Source organism: Labrus mixtus, chromosome 12 (assembly GCF_963584025.1).
Source record: "Labrus mixtus chromosome 12, fLabMix1.1, whole genome shotgun sequence".
Taxonomy (NCBI): domain Eukaryota; kingdom Metazoa; phylum Chordata; class Actinopteri; order Labriformes; family Labridae; genus Labrus; species Labrus mixtus.
In genome coordinates, this window is record NC_083623.1 from 30199504 (window position 1) to 30207003 (window position 7500).

The window sequence follows — 7500 nt, forward strand, 5'->3', positions numbered from 1 at the left end:
ATGGCCATAAGCCATTATTGTGTGCAGACAGGGGCCTTTTAAAGATGTCATGCCCTTGATTCTGGCTGAATTTTTGGACATGTGAATATGTCTCTATATGATAAAAAAAAAACATATGATCAAAAAAATGAAAAAGCTTACAGCACCTGGTATTCCCAGGTGGTCTCCCATCCAAGTACTAACCAGGCCCTACCCTGCTTAGCTTCCGAGATCGGACGAGTTCAGGGTGGTTTGGCCGTAAGCCATTATTGTGTGCAGAAAGGGGCCTTTTAAAGATGTCATGCCCTTGATTCTGGCTGAATTTTTGGACATGTGAATATGTCTCTATATGATAAAAAAAAAAACATATGATCAAAAAAATGAAACAGCTTACAGCATTTGGTATTCCACAGGCTGTCTCCCATCCAAGTACTAACCAGGCCCGACCCTGCTTAGCTTCCGAGATCGGACGAGATCGGGCGTGTTCAGGGTGGTATGGCCGTAAGCCATTATTGTGTGCAGACAGGGGCCTTTTAAAGATGTCATGCCCCTGATTCTGGCTGAATTTTTGGACATGTGAATATGTCTCTCTATGATAAAAAAAAAACACATGATCAAAAAAATGAAACAGCTTACAGTATCTGGTATTCCACAGGCGGTCTCCCATCCAAGTACTAACCAGGCACGACCCTGCTTAGTTTCCGAGATCGGACGAGATCGGACGAGTTCAGGGTGGTATGACCGTAAGCCATTATTGTGTGCAGAAAGGGGCCTTTTAAAGATGTAATGCCCTTGATTCTGGTTGAATTTTTGGACATGTGAATATGTCTCTATATGATAAAAAAAAACCATGTGATCAAAAAAAATTAAAAAGCTTACAGCACCTGGTATTCCCAGGCGGTCTCCCATCCAAGTACTAACCAGGCCCGACCCTGCTTAGCTTCCGAGATCGGACGAGTTCAGGGTGGTATGTCCTTAAGCCATTATTGTGTGCAGAAAGGGGCCTTTTAAAGATGTCATGCCCTTGATTCTGGCTAAATTTTTGGACATGTGAATATGTCTCTATATGATAAAAAAAAACATATGATCAAAAAAATGAAAAAGCTTACAGCGTCTGGTATTCCCAGGCGGTCTCCCATCCAAGTACTAACCAGGCACGACCCTACTTAGTTTCCGAGATCGGACGAGATCGGGCGTGTTAAGGGTGGTATGGCCGTAAGCCGTTATTGTGTGCAGAAAGGGGCCTTTTAAAGATGTCATGCCCTTGATTCTGGCTGAATTTTTGGACATGTGAATATGTCTCTATATGATAAAAAAAAAACATATGATGAAAAAATTGAAAAAGCTTACAGCACCTGGTATTCCCAGGTGGTCTCCCATCCAAGTACTAACCAGGCCCTACCCTGCTTAGCTTCCGAGATCGGACGAGATCAGGCGTGTTCAGGGTGGTATGGCCATAAGCCATTATTGTGTGCAGACAGGGGCCTTTTAAAGATGTCATGCCCTTGATTCTGGCTGAATTTTTGGACATGTGAATATGTCTCTATATGATAAAAAAAAACATATGATCAAAAAAATGAAAATGCTTACAGCACCTGGTATTCCCAGGTGGTCTCCCATCCAAGTACTAACCAGGCCCGACCCTGCTTAGCTTCCGAGATCGGACGAGATCGGGCGTGTTCAGGGTGGTATGGCCGTAAGCCATTATTGTGTGCAGACAGGGGCCTTTTAAAGATGTCATGCCCTTGATTCTGGCTGAATTTGTGGACATGTGAATATGTCTCTATATGATAAAAAAAAAAACATATGATCAAAAAAATGAAAAAGCTTACAGCACCTGGTATTCCCAGGTGGTCTCCCATCCAAGTACTAACCAGGCCCTACCCTGCTTAGCTTCCGAGATCGGACGAGATCAGGCGTGTTCAGGGTGGTATGGCCATAAGCCATTATTGTGTGCAGACAGGGGCCTTTTAAAGATGTCATGCCCTTGATTCTGGCTGAATTTTTGGACATGTGAATATGTCTCTATATGATAAAAAAAAACATATGATCAAAAAAATGAAAACGCTTACAGCACCTGGTATTCCCAGGTGGTCTCCCATCCAAGTACTAACCAGGCCCGACCCTGCTTAGCTTCCGAGATCTGACGAGATCGGGCGTGTTCAGGGTGGTATGGCCGTAAGCCATTATTGTGTGCAGACAGGGGCCTTTTAAAGATGTCATGCCCTTGATTCTGGCTGAATTTGTGGACATGTGAATATGTCTCTATATGATAAAAAAAAAAACATATGATCAAAAAAATGAAAAAGCTTACAGCACCTGGTATTCCCAGGCGGTCTCCCATCCAAGTACTAACCAGGTCCGACCCTGCATAGCTTCCGAGATCTGACGAGATCGGACGTGTTCAGGGTGGTATGGCCTTAAGCCATTATTGTGTGCAGAAAGGGGCCTTTTAAAGATGTCATGCCCTTGATTCTGGCTAAATTTTTAGACATGTGAATATGTCTCTATATGATAAAAAAAAAACATATGATCAAAAAAATGAAAAAGCTTACAGCGTCTGGTATTCCCAGGCGGTCTCCCATCCAAGTACTAACCAGGCACGACCCTACTTAGTTTCCGAGATCGGACGAGATCGGGCGTGTTAAGGGTGGTATGGCCGTAAGCTGTTATTGTGTGCAGAAAGGGGCCTTTTAAACATGTCATTCCCTTGATTCTGGCTGAATTTTTGGACATGTGAATATGTCTCTATATGATAAAAAAAAAACATATGATCAAAAAAATGAAAAAGCTTACAGCACCTGGTATTCCCAGGTGGTCTCCCATCCAAGTACTAACCAGGCCCTACCCTGCTTAGCTTCCAAGATCAGACGAGTTCAGGGTGGTTTGGCCGTAAGCCATTATTGTGTGCAGAAAGGGGCCTTTTAAAGATGTCATGCCCTTGATTCTGGCTGAATTTTTGGACATGTGAATATGTCTCTATATGATAAAAAAAAAAACATATGATCAAAAAAATGAAACAGCTTACAGCATTTGGTATTCCACAGGCTGTCTCCCATCCAAGTACTAACCAGGCCCGACCCTGCTTAGCTTCCGAGATCGGACGAGATCGGGCGTGTTCAGGGTGGTATGGCCGTAAGCCATTATTGTGTGCAGACAGGGGCCTTTTAAAGATGTCATGCCCCTGATTCTGGCTGAATTTTTGGACATGTGAATATGTCTCTCTATGATAAAAAAAAAACACATGATCAAAAAAATGAAACAGCTTACAGCATCTGGTATTCCACAGGCAGTCTCCCATCCAAGTACTAACCAGGCACGACCCTGCTTAGTTTCCGAGATCGGACGAGATCGGACGAGTTCAGGGTGGTATGACCGTAAGCCATTATTGTGTGCAGAAAGGGGCCTTTTAAAGATGTCATGCCCTTGATTCTGGTTGAATTTTTGGACATGTGAATATGTCTCTATATGATAAAAAAAAATCATGTGATCAAAAAAAATTAAAAAGATTACAGCACCTGGTATTCCCAGGCGGTCTACCATCCAAGTACTAACCAAGCCCGACCCTGCTTAGCTTCCGAGATTGGACGAGTTCAGGGTGGTATGTACTTAAGCCATTATTGTGTGCAGAAAGGGGCCTTTTAAAGATGTCATGCCCTTGATTCTGGCTAAATTTTTGGACATGTGAATATGTCTCTATATGATAAAAAAAAAACATATGATCAAAAAAATGAAAAAGCTTACAGCGTCTGGTATTCCCAGGCGGTCTCCCATCCAAGTACTAACCAGGCACGACCCTACTTAGTTTCCGAGATCGGACGAGATCGGGCGTGTTAAGGGTGGTATGGCCGTAAGCCGTTATTGTGTGCAGAAAGGGGCCTTTTAAAGATGTCATGCCCTTGATTCTGGCTGAATTTTTGGACATGTGAATATGTCTCTATATGATAAAAAAAAAACATATGATCAAAAAAATGAAAAAGCTTACAGCACCTGGTATTCCCAGGTGGTCTCCCATCCAAGTACTAACCAGGCCCTACCCTGCTTAGCTTCCGAGATCGGACGAGATCAGGCGTGTTCAGGGTGGTATGGCCATAAGCCATTATTGTGTGCAGACAGGGGCCTTTTAAAGATGTCATGCCCTTGATTCTGGCTGAATTTTTGGACATGTGAATATGTCTCTATATGATAAAATAAAAACATATGATCAAAAAAATGAAAACGCTTACAGCACCTGGTATTCCCAGGCGGTCTCCCATCCAAGTACTAACCAGGTCCGACCCTGCATAGCTTCCGAGATGGGACGAGATCGGGCGTGTTAAGGGTGGTATGGCTGTAAGCCATTATTGTGTGCAGACAGGGGCCTTTTAAAGATGTTATGCCCTTGATTCTGGCAAAATTTTTGGACATGTGAATATGTCTCTATATGATAAAAAAAAAAACATATGATCAAAAAAATGAAAAAGCTTACAGCACCTGGTATTCCCAGGCGGTCTCCCATCCAAGTACTAACCAGGCCCGACCCTGCTTAGCTTCCGAGATCGGACGAGATCAGGCGTGTTCAGGGTGGTATGGACGTAAGCTGTTCTTGTGTGCAGACAGGGACCTTTTAAAGATCTCATGCCCTTGATTCTGGCTGAATTTTTGGACATGTGAATATGTCTCTATATGATAAAAAAAGAACATATGATCAAAAAAAATGAAAAAGCTTACAGCACCTGGTATTCCCAGGCGGTCTCCCATCCAAGTACTAACCAGGCCAGACGCTGCTTAGCTTCCGAGATCGGACAAGTTCAGGGTGGTATGTCCTTAATCCATTATTGTGTGCAGAAAGGTGCCTTTTAAAGATGTCATGCCCTTGATTCTGGCTGAATTTTTGGACATGTGAATATGTCTCTATATGATCAAAAAAAAACATATGATCAAAAAAATGAAAAAACTTACAGCACCTGGTATTCCCAGGCGGTCTCCCATCCAAGTACTAACCAGGTCCTACCCTGCTTAGCTTCCGAGATCGGACGAGATCAGGCGTGTTCAGGGTGGTATGGCCGTAAGCCATTATTGTGTGCAGACAGGGGCCTTTTAAAGATGTCATGCCCTTGATTCTGGCTGAATTTTTGGACATGTGAATATGTCTCTCTATGATAAAAAAAAACATATGATCAAAAAAATAAAAAAAGCATACAGCGTCTGGTATTCCCAGGCGGTCTCCCATCCAAGTACTAACCAGGCCCGACCCTGCTTAGCTTCCAAGATCGGACGAGTTCAGGGTGGTTTGGCCGTAAGCCATTATTGTGTGCAGAAAGGGGCCTTTTAAAGATGTCATGCCCTTGATTCTGGCTGAATTTTTGGACATGTGAATATGTCTCTATATGATAAAAAAAAAAACATATGATCAAAAAAATGAAACAGCTTACAGCATTTGGTATTCCACAGGCTGTCTCCCATCCAAGTACTAACCAGGCACGACCCTGCTTAGCTTCCGAGATCGGACGAGATCGGGCGTGTTCAGGGTGGTATGGCCGTAAGCCATTATTGTGTGCAGACAGGGGCCTTTTAAAGATGTCATGCCCCTGATTCTGGCTGAATTTTTGGACATGTGAATATGTCTCTCTATGATAAAAAAAAAACACATGATCAAAAAAATGAAACAGCTTACAGCATCTGGTATTCCACAGGCGGTCTCCCATCCAAGTACTAACCAGGCACGACCCTGCTTAGTTTCCGAGATCGGACGAGATCGGACGAGTTCAGGGTGGTATGACCGTAAGCCATTATTGTGTGCAGAAAGGGGCCTTTTAAAGATGTCATGCCCTTGATTCTGGTTGAATTTTTGGACATGTGAATATGTCTCTATATGATAAAAAAAAATCATATGATCAAAAAAAATTAAAAAGATTACAGCACCTGGTATTCCCAGGCGGTCTCCCATCCAAGTACTAACCAGGCCCGACCCTGCTTAGCTTCTGAGATCGGACGAGTTCAGGGTGGTATGTCCTTAAGCCATTATTGTATGCAGAAAGGGGCCTTTTAAAGATGTCATGCCCTTGATTCTGGCTGAATTTTTGGACATGTGAATATGTCTCTATATGATAAAAAAAAACATATGATCAAAAAAATGAAAAAGCTTACAGCACCTGGTATTCCCAGGCAGTCTCCCATTCAAGTACTAACCAGGTCCGACCCTGCATAGCTTCCGAGATCGGACGAGATCGGGCGTGTTCAGGGTGGTATGGCCGTAAGCCATTATTGTGTGCAGAAAGGGGCCTTTTAAAGATGTCATGCCCTTGATTCTGGCTAAATTTTTGGACATGTGAATATGTCTCTATATGATAAAAAAAAAACATATGATCAAAAAAATGAAAAAGCTTACAGCACCTGGTATTCCCAGGCGGTCTCCCATCCAAGTACTAACCAGGCCAGATGCTGCTTAGCTTCCGAGATCGGACAAGTTCAGGGTGGTATGTCCTTAATCCATTATTGTGTGCAGAAAGGTGCCTTTTAAAGATGTCATGCCCTTGATTCTGGCTGAATTTTTGGACATGTGAATATGTCTCTATATGATCAAAAAAAAACATATGATCAAAAAAATGAAAAAACTTACAGCACCTGGTATTCCCAGGCGGTCTCCCATCCAAGTACTAAACAGGTCCTACCCTGCTTAGCTTCCGAGATCGGACGAGATCAGGCGTGTTCAGGGTGGTATGGCCGTAAGCCATTATTGTGTGCAGACAGGGGCCTTTTAAAGATGTCATGCCCTTGATTCTGGCTGAATTTTTGGACATGTGAATATGTCTCTCTATGATAAAAAAAAACATATGATCAAAAAAATGAAAAAGCTTACAGCACCTGGTATTCCTAGGCGGTCTCCCATCCAAGTATTAACCAGGCCCGACCCTGCTTTGCTTCTGAGATCGGGCGTGTTCAGGGTGGTATGGACGTAAGGCATTATTGTGTGCAGAAAGGGGCCTTTTAAAGATATCATGCCCTTGATTCTGGCTGAATTTTTGGACATGTGAATATGTCTCTATATGATAAAAAAAAACAAGATCAAAAAAATGAAAAAGTTACAGCACCTGGTATTCCCAGGCGGCCTCCCATCCAAGTACTAACCAGGCCCGACCCTGCTTAGCTTCTGAGATCGAACGAGATCGGGCGTGTTCAGTGTGGTATGGCCGTAAGCCATTATTGTCTGCAGACAGGGGCCTTTTAAAGATGTCATGCCCTTGATTCTGGCTGAATTTTTGGACATGTGAATATGTCTCTCTATGATAAAAAAAAAACATATGATCAAAAAAATAAAAAAAGCTTACAGCGTCTGGTATTCCCAGGCGGTCTCCCATCCAAGTACTAACCAGGCCCGACCCTGCTTAGCTTCCGAGATCGGACGAGATCGGGCGTGTTCAGGGTGGTATGGCCATAAGTCATTATTGTATGCAGAAAGGGGCCTTTTAAAGATGTCATTTCCTTGATTCTGGCTGAATTTTTGGACATGTGAATATGTCTCTATATGATAAAAAAAAA

At 43.1% G+C, this 7500-nt stretch overlaps 14 non-coding genes and 15 pseudogenes across 14 annotated transcripts in view; all 29 read right to left on the reverse strand.

The window, feature by feature from the left end:
* Positions 1–12, reverse strand: part of LOC132985680 (5S ribosomal RNA) — a 119-nt gene extending 107 nt beyond the window's left edge. The window contains exon 1 of the ribosomal RNA XR_009675073.1: positions 1–12. This exon is cut by the window's left edge and continues 107 nt beyond it. This is a non-coding gene — a ribosomal RNA (5S ribosomal RNA).
* A 122-nt stretch (positions 13–134) lies between these two features.
* LOC132985530 (5S ribosomal RNA) lies at positions 135–243 on the reverse strand (annotated as a pseudogene).
* Positions 244–366: 123 nt separating this feature from the next.
* LOC132985522 (5S ribosomal RNA) lies at positions 367–486 on the reverse strand (annotated as a pseudogene).
* Positions 487–608: 122 nt separating this feature from the next.
* On the reverse strand, positions 609–728 carry LOC132985598 (5S ribosomal RNA; annotated as a pseudogene).
* A 123-nt stretch (positions 729–851) lies between these two features.
* Positions 852–960, reverse strand: LOC132985681 (5S ribosomal RNA; annotated as a pseudogene).
* A 121-nt stretch (positions 961–1081) lies between these two features.
* LOC132986348 (5S ribosomal RNA) lies at positions 1082–1200 on the reverse strand (annotated as a pseudogene).
* Positions 1201–1322: 122 nt separating this feature from the next.
* Positions 1323–1441, reverse strand: LOC132985691 (5S ribosomal RNA). The gene has a single exon (XR_009675074.1). It is a non-coding gene; the product is annotated as a 5S ribosomal RNA (ribosomal RNA).
* Positions 1442–1562: 121 nt separating this feature from the next.
* On the reverse strand, positions 1563–1681 carry LOC132985906 (5S ribosomal RNA). Its single transcript, XR_009675129.1, has one exon. It is a non-coding gene; the product is annotated as a 5S ribosomal RNA (ribosomal RNA).
* Positions 1682–1804: 123 nt separating this feature from the next.
* Positions 1805–1923, reverse strand: LOC132985702 (5S ribosomal RNA). The gene has a single exon (XR_009675075.1). It is a non-coding gene; the product is annotated as a 5S ribosomal RNA (ribosomal RNA).
* A 121-nt stretch (positions 1924–2044) lies between these two features.
* Positions 2045–2163, reverse strand: LOC132986216 (5S ribosomal RNA). Its single transcript, XR_009675418.1, has one exon. It is a non-coding gene; the product is annotated as a 5S ribosomal RNA (ribosomal RNA).
* Positions 2164–2286: 123 nt separating this feature from the next.
* LOC132986253 (5S ribosomal RNA) lies at positions 2287–2405 on the reverse strand. The gene has a single exon (XR_009675447.1). It is a non-coding gene; the product is annotated as a 5S ribosomal RNA (ribosomal RNA).
* A 122-nt stretch (positions 2406–2527) lies between these two features.
* Positions 2528–2646, reverse strand: LOC132986349 (5S ribosomal RNA; annotated as a pseudogene).
* A 122-nt stretch (positions 2647–2768) lies between these two features.
* LOC132985636 (5S ribosomal RNA) lies at positions 2769–2877 on the reverse strand (annotated as a pseudogene).
* A 123-nt stretch (positions 2878–3000) lies between these two features.
* On the reverse strand, positions 3001–3120 carry LOC132985523 (5S ribosomal RNA; annotated as a pseudogene).
* Positions 3121–3242: 122 nt separating this feature from the next.
* On the reverse strand, positions 3243–3362 carry LOC132985671 (5S ribosomal RNA; annotated as a pseudogene).
* A 354-nt stretch (positions 3363–3716) lies between these two features.
* On the reverse strand, positions 3717–3835 carry LOC132986350 (5S ribosomal RNA; annotated as a pseudogene).
* A 122-nt stretch (positions 3836–3957) lies between these two features.
* LOC132985714 (5S ribosomal RNA) lies at positions 3958–4076 on the reverse strand. The gene has a single exon (XR_009675076.1). It is a non-coding gene; the product is annotated as a 5S ribosomal RNA (ribosomal RNA).
* Positions 4077–4198: 122 nt separating this feature from the next.
* On the reverse strand, positions 4199–4317 carry LOC132986328 (5S ribosomal RNA). The gene has a single exon (XR_009675516.1). It is a non-coding gene; the product is annotated as a 5S ribosomal RNA (ribosomal RNA).
* A 123-nt stretch (positions 4318–4440) lies between these two features.
* Positions 4441–4559, reverse strand: LOC132986005 (5S ribosomal RNA). Its single transcript, XR_009675221.1, has one exon. It is a non-coding gene; the product is annotated as a 5S ribosomal RNA (ribosomal RNA).
* Positions 4560–4913: 354 nt separating this feature from the next.
* LOC132985984 (5S ribosomal RNA) lies at positions 4914–5032 on the reverse strand. The gene has a single exon (XR_009675202.1). It is a non-coding gene; the product is annotated as a 5S ribosomal RNA (ribosomal RNA).
* A 122-nt stretch (positions 5033–5154) lies between these two features.
* Positions 5155–5263, reverse strand: LOC132985785 (5S ribosomal RNA; annotated as a pseudogene).
* Positions 5264–5386: 123 nt separating this feature from the next.
* Positions 5387–5506, reverse strand: LOC132985610 (5S ribosomal RNA; annotated as a pseudogene).
* A 122-nt stretch (positions 5507–5628) lies between these two features.
* On the reverse strand, positions 5629–5748 carry LOC132985602 (5S ribosomal RNA; annotated as a pseudogene).
* A 123-nt stretch (positions 5749–5871) lies between these two features.
* On the reverse strand, positions 5872–5980 carry LOC132985802 (5S ribosomal RNA; annotated as a pseudogene).
* Positions 5981–6101: 121 nt separating this feature from the next.
* Positions 6102–6220, reverse strand: LOC132986175 (5S ribosomal RNA). Its single transcript, XR_009675380.1, has one exon. It is a non-coding gene; the product is annotated as a 5S ribosomal RNA (ribosomal RNA).
* A 353-nt stretch (positions 6221–6573) lies between these two features.
* LOC132986068 (5S ribosomal RNA) lies at positions 6574–6692 on the reverse strand. The gene has a single exon (XR_009675280.1). It is a non-coding gene; the product is annotated as a 5S ribosomal RNA (ribosomal RNA).
* A 121-nt stretch (positions 6693–6813) lies between these two features.
* On the reverse strand, positions 6814–6922 carry LOC132985788 (5S ribosomal RNA; annotated as a pseudogene).
* A 118-nt stretch (positions 6923–7040) lies between these two features.
* LOC132986308 (5S ribosomal RNA) lies at positions 7041–7159 on the reverse strand. Its single transcript, XR_009675498.1, has one exon. It is a non-coding gene; the product is annotated as a 5S ribosomal RNA (ribosomal RNA).
* A 123-nt stretch (positions 7160–7282) lies between these two features.
* LOC132986166 (5S ribosomal RNA) lies at positions 7283–7401 on the reverse strand. The gene has a single exon (XR_009675371.1). It is a non-coding gene; the product is annotated as a 5S ribosomal RNA (ribosomal RNA).
* Between the last annotated feature and the right edge of the window lie 99 nt (positions 7402–7500).